Source organism: Globicephala melas, chromosome 1, assembly GCF_963455315.2.
Source record: "Globicephala melas chromosome 1, mGloMel1.2, whole genome shotgun sequence".
NCBI classification, from domain to species: domain Eukaryota; kingdom Metazoa; phylum Chordata; class Mammalia; order Artiodactyla; family Delphinidae; genus Globicephala; species Globicephala melas.
The window spans coordinates 116,306,761-116,320,692 of record NC_083314.1 but is presented as its reverse complement, the minus strand read 5'-3'; positions in this window follow the sequence as shown (position 1 = coordinate 116,320,692).

Here is a 13,932-nt window from a genome sequence, read left to right as displayed (position 1 = left end):
CTGACCTCCCAAGACAGTGTCAAAGGTTTCATTAATTTTACAACTTATAAAAAGAAATGAAAAAAATAATGGAAATATAACAATTATTATAATGTGATAATAAAAATAAAGAAAATAAATTATTAATGGCACAATTAAATGAAAATATGGTAGAAAATGTAATATAACTAGAAACGATATAACCTATAACCACACATTTAAAAAGGCATTTCATTGCAACTGTTCCCAGCATGGTCACCCAAGTTGAATATCGTGAAATGGCTAATGGTTCACTTGATACTTACCAAAGTTTAGAGAGCAGCAGGGATAAGAAAATTCATTTGTCATTTGAGCCCTTATGAAAGACTGAGAGAATTACGTTCTCCTCCACATTCAGCAGGCAATGGCAGGAAGAGTGGGAGGCAAATGATGGAGGCCCCTGACATCTAACACAAGAATTGAAAGATGTACAGCTGTTGATAAAGGAAGGAAATGTTGTCGTTTAGTGTGGGTGGAGAAACAGTATCTTCTGGAAGGGAAAGCAGGATCCTGGCAGGAAGGAATTTCAGATCACATAGTATTGAAATCACTGATCCTGAAAACAGTACAGAAGTAGCCTTGAGTCTTCATAGAGTGTGTGTTCTGCAATAATCAACTCAGCGGTGGTTCTTCCCATCTCACATGGATATGTTTGTAAAACAACAGTGCCACCAGTGGAATTTGGTTATCAAACGTGGCTGTGTAAAACCATTCAGAGGGAAGGAAGAACAGACCTCCTCTAAAATAATTTCGCTTCATTAACCAGAAAGATTGTTTGGAAAAGCTTTAAAGGCAAAAAAAAAAAAAAAAAAAAAAAAAAAAATTACAGGAGATAATTGTTGAAAACTTTAACAAAATTTTCATAAAGACTTTAAAAGATTAAATTGTAAAAGAAGATCAGAGATTGAAAGTACTGTTAGGGATTAAAAACTGCTTATTGAAGAAAAAACAAACAATAAGAATCTATGGGCCATTTTCTGTATGATGAAAGGTAAATGGATACCCTGAAGACTTTACTGTGAGTGGAATGTTCAGTATATTTATGACTTGTGGACAGGGAGGATGAGGGGGAGAGGGAGAGGGAAGGATAAATGTCTACATCTGCCAGTGATACAAAACTGTTTAAATTAAAGATTGGTAAACACCCAGAACGCACTTTCAGACTTAAAAAATATTTTTGAAATCCTTAAAATATGTAAGGAGTTTTAAAATCCTTGAGAGTGCATACACGTAAGAATAATTTTATTGCTTATCTCATTCAGTAGTTACTGTATTCAGTGTCAAATAAGCCAGCATTTTAGTCACTGACCAAGAAATTTCTATAAAGTTTGTGAGGTGCAGAAGTCCTTCACATGTAATATATAAAGCATTAGTGAGGAGAAATTATAAAAATTATAACCCTTTCAATTTTAAACTGAGTTATTTGTGTATTAAGTGCTGATGGTGTAAGTTAAAAGTACATAGGGAGAGCTTAAATATATGAGTGGGGCACAAAATGAGTACCCTTATTTTCCATTTTCTCTGGCCACTTTCAGGCATAATACAGATCAATTAACTTTCTAATCCATTAATAAATATGGTTTCTCACCTGAATATGCTGAAATGAAAGTCTAAAAATATCCTGATTCAAGACTGCAGTGGTTTCTTATTTTGCCTCCTTGCTTCAGCTCACAATTTATTGCTGAAATCAAGCCATACTGTAACTAGTAGTAACCTTTGTGTGTTTTATTCAAGGGTTGTAACCTTTGTATGCCTTCTTGAAAAAAAAAAGTTGTTTCTGTGATTATGTTCCTTGACACATAGGTGAATTTATGTAGAAAATTTATAATAAAAATGCTGTGCAAGGTATTGGACATCTGAAGGAGACATGAGGCAACATGGAGTGTTAAATATGCTGGAATGTAGAAGAATCACTTTCTGAATGTGAGCCCTGCAATATCCACCACATGCCAGAGCTAACCTCTGGGAATAACATACTTGTATTCATTAGAAAAATAAAGTGGGTGATAATGGACTAAAATTATGGAATCTTCAAATTAGACAGTTTTACTATGAGCAAATGATGAAAGAATTTTCTAAAGTGAAATTACGTAGAAATTTCTGCCAGCTATTATAGAAGAGAAACTTGTAGAAATCATCTGACACTTTTTGAAAGTATAAATAAATTTTAAAGAAGGGAAAAAAGAGAAGAAATCTAGGAGAAAAAAAAAAGCTGGGGACTAGTACCTTGTAAGATTTAACTTTAGGAGCTAAGACTTGTCAGTTTTTATTGGTTAATAAGATTGAGGAAATTGGTGGCAAGTATAGATGGTAAACAGACTGTATTCTGGATTCAGCCTTCAAAGGGTATATCTTTTTCATGGAATTCCTTTTTTTCTTTCTTGACACTCTTGCAGAGGATTTAGTCCACTGTTCCAACTTTAACTTGTACTTACAACCTGGTGATGTTTAAATAAATATCTCCAACCCCAGTATCTCTCAGAAGCTCCAGATCTGAATTTTCAAGTGTTTACTGGACGTAGGTACCCAAATGTTTTACAGGCTTCTCAAACCCAACCTGTTTGTTGCTCTCCCATTCCTTCTATTTCAAAACTTCCTGTATTCATATCTCAATTGATGTACTGCTCTGTACACAATTACCCAAGCTAGAAGCATCAAAGTAAAATCTAACCACTTTCCCTTTGTAGCTCCTTAAATCCAATCCACCAGCACATTTTTTTCAATTATATTTTCATAAAAATTTTACCAAGTCCACTCCTCTTTTTTTTATACAACATTGCTCTAGAGGCCTTTATCATTTATTTTCTAGATGATTTCCATAATTTCCACTTAACCGTACTTAGTCTCTCCCCTTCTCCAGCCTGTGTTCCATATAACTCTCAGTTATATCTCTTACACGGACATATATATGTCTACCCATTCTTCACAAAAACTATTCATGATTCCCAAATTCCTAAGAAAGGGGTCCAAATTCTTTAGCTTGTACTATACACTCCAGGAACATTGGATTAATTGGTTATTCCATGGGAAAACCTGGTTTGATGCCTCATTTTCTTGCTCTAGAAATCCCTTTTCCTTAGAATTACCATTTGTCCAATCTCTTCTTATGGAACTTGTAAAATTTCTGGTTATCCTTCAACTCCCAAATCAGATACCACCTCTTCTGTCAGACTTTTTCTGACTCTCTCTTGCAGAGTTATTCATTCTGCATTCATTAAATTTGTTTAATATCTCTGTTAAAACATGAACTAAATTGTATTAGAGGTTGTTTTTGTTTGTTTGATTCTATCTATATACTTCTCTGTTCCATTATTTCTCTCTGACTTATTTTTTTAATCCTAGAGTTCCTTTTATAAAACTATAAGGTCCTTGAAGTCTAGGACCTTTGTATATGTGCCAAGCAGAGGATTAAACATGTAGCAGGGCCTCAGTAAAGGTATAATGGATGAACCAGCTGAGAGGGAGACATGCAAATAAGAATCTGAGAGATCTGAGTAGTCACCATGGACTATGGAAAAAGTTGTTGAATAAGAATAAGTAAAATCTGACTGATACTAAAGTTCAGCTAAGATTGAAAACCTTCATAATGGGCCTAATCAGCACATGCAGTGCTGGAGTTAATGGGGCAGAACAACAAGGGAGAAAAGAGAATTTAAGCTTATGGAAACGTTGATACAGTCGAAGTACTTATCCAAGGGGCCCCAGAGTAGTTAGATAAATGAATCAAGATGGAATAAATTGATCAAAGTGAGCTTAAGACCACGAGCATTCTCCACTTGCATGAGTTTCTGGAGAAGTGGCACCATCATGGGAAATCCAGTTCGTATGTAAGGTGAAGGGTAGAGGTAATGTTCAAGGAAAAGATTCACATGATTTCCAAATTTCTTGGCAAACAAATGGGGATGTTAGTAAAATTGGTGGCTGCAAAGCCACAGAAAAATATGCCTTGGATCTGGGTTTTTGATGACTAGATTAAGTAAGTTAATCGTAGATAGGTGCTACAGGAAAAGTGCAGTTCGAGGGGAAAAGATGGGTTCCAGGATCCAATTGGAAGTAAATGTCACTGCTCTCCTGCCTTAACATTTTTTCTCTAGTGAACCTATCTCACTAGCATAAAAATATTTTTCCCGTAAAAAAATCTAACTTCTCTTTACTTACTTAACTCTCCATCTCACCCTTTACTATTCCTATTATAGCAAAACTCCTTGAAAAAAAATCATATTCACTTTCTCTCATTCTTCTTTTCCATTGTGTCTTGTTCCTGAGATTTTGCTCCCACGGCTCCGTTGAAACTTGTCTTTTCAAGTTCACCAAAGGTTTCTAAATTACTAAATCTAAATCATAATTCTTGGTCTTCTTTTCAACTAACGTGTTTGACAAAGTTAATTACTTGACAAAGTTGGTCACTTCCTCTTTTTCACTTTTTCACTTGACTTTTTTCACTGCTTTTTTTCACTTGACTTCCAGGATACCACATTCCCTTGGTTTTCCTTCAACTTCACAGATTGCTCCTTCCCAGTTTTCTGTGTTTGTTGCTGGTTTCTGTTGTAAACTTTTGTGCACCCTAGGGATCAATCCTTGGATATGTTTTTTTTTTTTCTCTCTCTCTCTCTCTCTCACTCTCTTTCATTAGACTATTCTCACTTCCTAGATTATCTCATGTACCGTTATGGCTCTAATTGCTATCTATCACTGATAACTCCCAAGTGTATATTTTCATTTCGTTTACCCAAAACCACATTCCTAATCTTTCTCCTCAACTTACTCTTCTTGTAATAGTTCTCATCTTGTTTAATGGTAATTTTATTTTCCTGTTGCTTAGGTTAAATAATCCTGATCTTTCTCTCACACCCCACATTTAAACTGATGGCAAAATCTATTGACTCTAATTTCCGAATATATCTCAAATCTGGCCACTTCTTACCATCTCACCACTCCTTTTCTGGTCAAAGCTACCCGCATCTTTCATCTGATATGTTGCTATGACCTCATAAATGGTTTTTTGCCTCATTTCAAACTATTTTCAGTATCGCATCCAGAACGAACCTGTGTAAATAACAATCAAAAAGACTAACACTCCTGTGCCCCAAACCCTTCAATAGCACTTTATCTCTCTGTCTCATTCCCCCTATGATTTTATCTAACATGACTCTCACTCTCTCATTTTGCTTTAGCCTAGCCACATTGACCTTCTTAATTCTTGAGACACACTAGGAAAACTCCTGCTTCAGTGCTTTTGACTTGCAGCTTCCACTGCCAAGAGTAGTCTTCTTTAGGGTCTCAAAATAATTTGCTCTCTGACTTCCTTCAGCTGTCTGCCCATATGTCACCTTCCCAGTGAGGCATTCCCTGGCTACCTGATCTACAGTTCTAAAGCCTCTCATCTCTCCTTCTCCCTGCTTTATTGTTTCCCTTAGCACTTGTCTACATAACAAGCACTTAGTGCCTATGAACAAGGCACTGAAGAAATATTCGCTTATTTAATGCTTACAACAACCCTTTGAACTTGAGAATATCATTAGTCCCATTTTACAGATGAGAAAATGCAAATACAGATTGGTTAAGTGATTTGTTTGCTGTCAAGATAGATTTAAACTCTGGTTTCCTGGCTCTGTATGTTGTGCTCTTAACTACCATACTAGACAGCCTCTCACTATGCAAACATTTTATTCATATTAATTACTTATTTTTTAGATTTTCTGTATCCCGAACTAGACTTTAAGCTCCATGAAAGAAGAATTTGTTTTAATTATGTTTAATTATATAGTCGTAGGGCCTAGAATAATGTCTGTTGTATACTAACGACTCAATAAATATCAGTTGTGTGAATGAGAGAGCTCAGAAATAAATCCAAAAGTATATGATCAACTAATTTTCAGCAAGGTGCCAAGAATACATAGTTGAGAAAGGATAGTCTCTTCACAATAAATGGTCTTTGGAAAATTGGATATCCACATGCATAAAAGTGAAATTGTACTCTCATCTTACAGTATATGTAAAAATCAACTCAAAATTGATTAAAGACTTAAACCTAAGACCTGAAACCATAAAACTTCTAGAGAAAACACAGGGAAAAAGCTCTTCAACATTGGCTTTGGCAATGATTTTTTGGATATGACACCAAAAGCACAGGCAACAAAAGCAAAAATAAACAAGCGGGATTATATCAAATCAAAAAGCTTCTGTACAGCAAAAAAAAAAAAAAAAAAAAATCAGCAAAATGAAAAAGCAACCCATAGATTGGGAGAAAACATTTATTAACTATATATTTGATAAGAGATTAATATCCAAAATATATAAGGAACTCATACAACTCAGTAGTAAATAACTCAAATAAAAAATGGGCAAAGGACCTGAATAGACATTTTTCCAAAGAAGATACACAAATGTCCAACAGGTATATGAAAAGATGTTCAACATCACTAAACATCATAGAAAATAGAAAACAAAATATCACCACACATCTGTTAGGACGGCTACCATATAAAAGATAAAATTAAGTGTTGATGAGGATGTGGAGAAAAGGGAACCCTTGTACAATGTTGGTGGGAATGCAAGTTAGTACAGCCATTAAGGACAACAGAATGGAGGTTCCTCAAAAAATTAAAAATAGAACTGCTATATGATCCAACAATTCCTCTTCTGGGTTTATATCTAAAGGAAATGAAGTCAGTATCTCAGAGATATCTGCACTTTCATGTTTATTGCAGCCTTATTCACAATAGTCAAGATATAGAAACAACCTGAATGTCCACTGATGGATAAATGGATAAAGACATTGTGATATATCTATGTTGTTGCAAGTGGCAGGATCCCCTCTATCCTATATGTATAATGGAATATTATTTGGTCTTAAAAATAGAAGGACATCCTACCATTTGCAACAACATGGATAAACCTGGAGGGCAGTATGCTAAGTGAAATAAGCCAGAGACAGAAAAATACTGCATGATCTAATTTATATGCAGAATCTAAAAAAGTTTAATTCACAGAAACAGAGAGTAGGATGGTGGTTACCAGTGGCAGGGAATTGGGGAAGATGGGAGATGTTGGTCATAGGGTACAGAATTGCATTTATGTAGGATGAATAAGTTCTAGAGATCTAATGTATAGCATGATGATAATAGTTAATAATATTGTATTGTATACTGGAAATTTCCTAAGAGAATAGATTTCAGGTGCTTTTACCACACACCAACAAAAATGATAACTATGTAAGGACATGGATATATTAATCAGCTTGACTGTAGCAATCATTTCATTATTATATGTATATAAAAGCATTATATTTTATACCTTACACATAAACAATTTTAAAGATAAAGTATGTGTGATAAGGGGAGAGTGAGAAAGGGAATGAGGTAAATATGAGGCAGTGAGCGCATGTTTTATGCTGGACACAGGATGCAAATGGAAACCAGGAGACTTGATTTACGCTTTAGCACCTACCCTAACTATTTGGATGACTTTTAGCACTTCATTTAATCCATTGGATGCTTGTTTTCCTCACCTATACAATGAAACTTGGATGGTATGAAGCTTATAAATCTGTGATTAAGTCAATTTTGAACTTACTGGGCTGGAAGAGAATATGATAAAACCACGCCTGGATATTCTGCAGCATCAGTGAATAGAGAGATTGTTCAGGGTAAGTCAGAGCTGGAGACTGAGAGGTGGGAGTCATGGCGGAGACTGCCATGTATTCACTAAAACACTTTTCCATTTGGTCCTTAGTATAATTTGACTCCACACTTCAGCTTTCCTTTCAGTTAGGTGTAATGATATCACTGAATTTTGACCAATGTAATACGGGCTCAGAGTGATGGGTACATCTTCCAAGCTGGGTCCAAAACAAAAACAAGAGAAAACACAACATTCCTGGATGATACTTTGTGCTCCCCCCCCCTTTTTTTTTTTTTCTCATCTATTAGCAAGAGCACAGAGTATTCTGTGTTCTGTGAAGGATTCTGAGGTCTCATGGGTAGAATAAGGCAACTATAGGAGAGCTGCCCTGAGAGGTGACTGAACCAGGAACACCTTGGTGGGATCATTACATAAACCAAAAGTTTATGGGTTGGCCTTCTATGAATAACACAAGAATCATCCACATGGAAGGGATAGTTGAAGATAGTATTTCAATAACTGAAAGACTCAGAAGAAAGACTGAAGAATAAAGAACTAGGAGCAGAGTCCTGAGAAACACAACTGAGGAATGTAAGAGAGAGAAATGCCAACCAAAGAGTGAAGAGTAGGAAAAAAAATTTAAGATGGCTCATCATCACTGAAATCAAAGCAGAAAAGAATCTTCAGAAAAGAATAGGTCAAGATCAGTCAGAAAATGTCATATAGAATTACTAGAAAGAGGTTATTACTAAACTGCTGGAACATAAGTGGTAGAAGTTTCTTTAAAATGGAGTAATCTGAGCCTTTTTTGATGAAGCATAAGAGCCAATATGGAGAAACTAAGGAGAGGCATGGTATTAAATTATCATAGAAAGTAGGAAGGAATAATTTTTATAGTACAAGTAAATGGAGCAAATTAAGAGAAGAGAGAAATTGTCTTTGAAGGGAAAGATAAGAGAACAGAGAACAATCCTGACAGAAAACATGTTTTATAATTCATTTCTGCAAAGAAACAGTGCTCTGACTGAAGCTGGGAATGAAAAACAACACTTACATTTGTTACTATGGATTGGAGCCATGCTGTAAAAGAATCATGAGAGGGCTTCCCTGGTGGCGCAGTGGTTGAGAGTCCGCCTGCCGATGCAGGGGACACGGGTTCGTGCCCTGGTCTGGGAAGATCCCACACGCCACGGAGCAGCTGGGCCCATGAGCCATGGCTGCTGAGCCTGCGCGTCTGGAGCCTGTGCTCCGCAATGGGAGAGGCCACGACAGTGAGAGGCCCGCGAATCGCAAAACAGAAAAAAAAAAAAAAAGAATCATGAGATAATCCTAAAATCTTCTTGATGTGACCCCTGGCAGTTTCCAATTACAAATAAAAGTGTAGAATCAAGGAAGAAGAAAAATTTACATGCTCCATAATGTATTTTGGGGCCATTTAAAATACATCCATCTCTTCCAATGTTAATTAGGCAACTAATTTGACTTGGGTGGATATATTAGTGTGAAGAATTGTGAACAAATAGTACAAAAGACATTTTCTCTTTTATAACGTGAAATGTCCAACCAATGACAGTAGTAAGAAAAGCAATTCTTAACCTAATGTCCTCTTATTTAAGCACAGTAAGTTAGTGAACAATAACTGACCATATTCATGGTTTATTGTTCTATTTTCCTTCTTAGAAGACATATTTAATAAGCTGCTAGTAAGATCAAGAAAAATTACTTAGTAAAAGAAAGATAGAATCAGTCACATTTGACTTCTCTGGGCCTTAGTTCACCCCATGCAGTTTCACTAATCACCAAGGTCCATTCAAATTATAAAAAAATTCTAATTCTAGAGGTGTAGCACTTTTCATTGATTCAAACTGTAGAAAAGATTACTCAGTCAGTTGAAAAGAGGTAAGCAAGTGACTATTTTTTGATATTAGAGGAAAGAAGTATAGCATATTTTCTAGACTAAGATAAGCATGAACATTGGTAAAGTCCCTTTCTCCTCTACTTCTCCAGACAAGGACTAAAGGCTACTTTCTTCACATCTTAAAATGCCTAGCAACAACCTAAATGCTAATCCCAATTCTGAAAATGTTATTATTCTGTTTCTTTGGTTAATACTGAATGACATTTAAGAAAATGCTGTAGAGGAAAAAGATACAAGGTCTTTATTTGCAGACAAGAATCAATATGATAAATGCTGTCACATTTGTTTTCTAAGCAACCCCTGCAGTGGCTTGAGTGATTATACAATTTGTGCAAACTTGAGAAGTAATAGTATTGGTATTTATAATACAGCACAATGTCTACTTAAAGGCTAATAGAATTTCTGGTAATATTCTGCATGACATAAGGACTGTCTCAGAAACTGATTCCTCTTTTGCTGTAAACTAGCTATGTCAACTTCAAGACTTGTGTGTGTTGATATCTTGATATAGTCAAATAGTCATATTATCTTAGTGCAAACTAGAATTCTAATTGCAATCAGTTAACATAACTGTTTCAATGCATTTAAGAAAGATATTGTTTAACCTAAATAAAGGAGCATTTTGTTAAGAAATTCTGTAACAATCAGCAGTAGTAACCCTGTAATTTATTAAATAGAAATCTTACATGATTTGGCTTAGCAATAAAAAGTGTGTCAAGTCAGGGAAAACTGCTAAGGGGGTGACTTCAGCCTTGATCACCTTATTTTATTCTTTTTATGGTTTTGAGGAAATGAAATAAACCTTGGTAGGGAGCAGATCAAAAGTTTAGAGAGAGGAGATAGCATCATTTTCTTTCCTGATTAGTCTATGAAGGCAATTAAGCAAGAGCTATAAAGCAGATTTTTTCTTTTTCTCTTTTTCTTGGGGGGGCGGGAAATACGACATGCTATATAATCACAATCCTTTTGAATGCTGTTTTACATGTTGAGATGCCTAAGGTCTCTTACTAATTGGGATATCTTTGCATGGGATGCATGTTGGGATGACATATCATGCTGAGGCGACCATGTGGGGTATGAGAAGGCAGTAAGATACTTCTTATACTTTTACAATTTGTCTATGCATTTTAAGTTTTGTAAAGGTCAATCAACTCCTCCACCTATTATTAAGCATTGGCTTGACCAATTTGTTAATCATGCTTCATATCTGGTATTATAGATCATGTAAAAAGTGGTGGCTGCCTATCTGATTCATGGGTGTGTTTTTCGGACTGGTGCTGTGGACGAGGCCCCACATGGGCAGGGCACAGGAATTTTTCATTCAGCTAAAAATTACTAAAACCAGCTATGGAAAGGAACCACCTCTGTTTTAAAAGGTATTTAGGTCTGAGTGGTTCCATCTCAATATTATAAGGTAGAAAAACATTGGATTTGGAAGACCTAGATTCAAATCTTAGCTCCATTATATAACAGCCAAACAAGTCACTTAATCTGCCTGTGCCTCAATTTTCTCACCTGTAAAATAAAGATCTATTCCATAGAATTTTTCTGAAGGTTAAATGAGGGAATGTATAGAAATTTATTTAGTACCAAGCTCTCATCCAGAAGCTGCTCGATCTTTATCTTGAGGAAGTTCGGAATGAACTTCCAATTTAAAGAATATATAAAGATCTCGCTCTGCTGAGCAAGGGCAGAGTTAGTGTGCCAGCAGGGGACCAGTTTATAGGTTGGAGAAAGTGTGGTCTTTGGGAAATGGATGGGAAAGGCTGAAGCCAAATGGAAGTCATAAACAGATTTTGTAGCCTATCTGGGCAGGGTCTATTCAGTGAGAAAAAGCTCAGATCAGGTAGTAGGGCAGAGTTAAGAGGAAACAAAAGAATTTTTACTAGGAGCCTGGGTTCAGCTCATAATCAGCACCTGTCTGGTAGATCTATAAAAATGTGGGGTATCACTTGTAATTGAGGATAGAGCCTTTCTAACCTTTGTTCTGGTTATGAACAGCTTTCCAGGTATGGAGAGGCTAAAGACTAGTGGGTTTAGGCTGTGCAGAAAGAGAGTTGGGGTCCTGCTATCACCAATAATAGCAGTGAAAGGCTGTGTATGCTGAGTGGTTTTCCTGGCTCAAACAAGCTTAGCTTGGCTCTCCAAATTTCCATGGGATCTTAGGTAACAGAGATTTCTGAATTAGAGTGACTTCTGGGATTGTGTCACTTGAATTTCCTCTTATCCCTGGTGGTGAGTGGTGATTGGCACATTTCAGGAAACAGTTTGGCATAAAGCTTAAACATACATATAGGCTTTGGAGTCAGATAAAGCTGGTTTCAAGTCCAAGATCTATCACTTATTAGCTATAACCCTAGTCAATTTATTTGGATCTTAACAGTAAAATGGGGAGATTAATCCTAATATTGTTATTTGCTTGTGATATTTCTGATATTATTAACTATTACAATTTGGGAAGGGAATAAACGTGTAAGAAAAAATGACCATCCACTGAAATATCATCTCTTCTTTGGATTCTACAGATTATGTCCAAGAGATGGAACATGCATTCTCAGTTGTTCAGTGTTTATTATTTAATGACACATAATATGTAATCTCAGGTGCATTTCCAGGTGTCTTTGATCACTCTGTGTACCAGGTACAAACATGTTTATAGAGTTAAATCGTACTTGTCATTACCAACGTTATTTGAATAGATTTTTCAATGGAATTAATGTTGTTTCTTAATGAAAAGATGGATTGGTAATAACAATAAGGGTGAATTTTACTGAAACATTTGCTCTCCTCTTTTCCTTTCTTCCTCCAGAAGTTTCTTAGGCATTCCTATCAGCATGAAGCAGGTAAGGATCCCACTGGGCACAGGGTAATCCTTGTGGATAAATGGTCCATATCGAAAAATCTGTTGACATCGTCTAGTGACAGCCGCCCAACCACCTTTCTCCCTATTGTGAAGTCACTGGCTGAATCATCAGAAGTTGATTAATAGTATAAAAGAAAAAAAGTAGAATATGCTAGGGTGTAGGAAATAGGCACTGTCATACACACTGCATCTGAGAATGAAATTGGCACAGTTTTTTTCTTGAGGAGAGTTGTGTACATACATTAACAATCTTAAAATATGGTTACTCTTTGGCACAGAAATTTTGCATTTGTGAAATTATTGTAAATAAACAATCAGGTAAGTGTGCAAATAGGCATGTACAAGGATGCTCATTCCAGCATTGTTTATAACAATGAAAAATTGGAAGCTAATGGTCAACAAAATGGTTATGGTACTTTTATCTGACAGAATAATATGTACACTTTTTTAAATGTTATAAAAATTGCATAAAGATATAGGAAAATGTTCATAAACTAATGTCAAGTGAATAAAAGCAAGATAGAAAACAGTACGGTTAGGTAACATTTGTTTTTGTAATAAAATATTTATGTCTATATACTAGGAAAAACTGCAGGAATATGTATCAAAAAGCACAAGAGTTGCATTAGTACTATTATAGGTGATTTCATTTTCTTCTTATGCTTTTCTGTCATACCATAAACATGCTTTAATTTTGTAATCACTTAAAGGTAATTGCGATATTGAAAGCATGCCTTTTTTCTAGAATTATAAATGCCATCAGCAGGGATTTTTAGAATCTCTTTTGTTCATTGCTGTATGCCCAACAATTCAGAAGACTATCTAACTGTAGTAGGAACTCAGTAAGCAACTGTTTAGTAAATGAGTTCTCACTCTGTTCTTTCTTCTCGAACACTACCAGAGATCTAACACCTTCTTAGGACGGTTGTGTTGAAATGAATAGGAGCTCAGATGACCCAGCTCCCCAAAGAATCTTAAAGTACAGAAAAAATCCCAGAGATTTAAGGTAGTATTTTAATGCTTTAAAATACCCTCAGTTTAGTTCATATTATTTGTGGATTTTAAGGTGGGGACCACGTGTCAAAACAAAGAGATAACAAATGGCTGTACATAAAAAAGTAGTTATTCATTCATTTATTTATCCATTTATGCAACAAAAATTGTGAAAAGTTCTGGGACTATAACAGCAAATATGTAAATACCTGTAGTTTATATTTGTTGTAGTGTTAGTTATCCAGTATCTCCTATATACTCTAATATTTGGGGAATTTCTCAATCACCTAGGCAGATTCCAGAAACTTAATTTTCAAACTTTCCTTACTACTAGGGCCCAAGAATTTGATCTAGATTTCTTCCATCAGACATTCCCAAGCACGATTTTGATTAGGGGACATATTACAGGAAGAAGAAAGCACAATGTAGAATAATTTTTCTGGTGAGGGTGACTGGAAGATAGCCATTATTATGTGGGTTTCAGTAGTTGCACCTTGGGATCTACATAGGCAGGGAA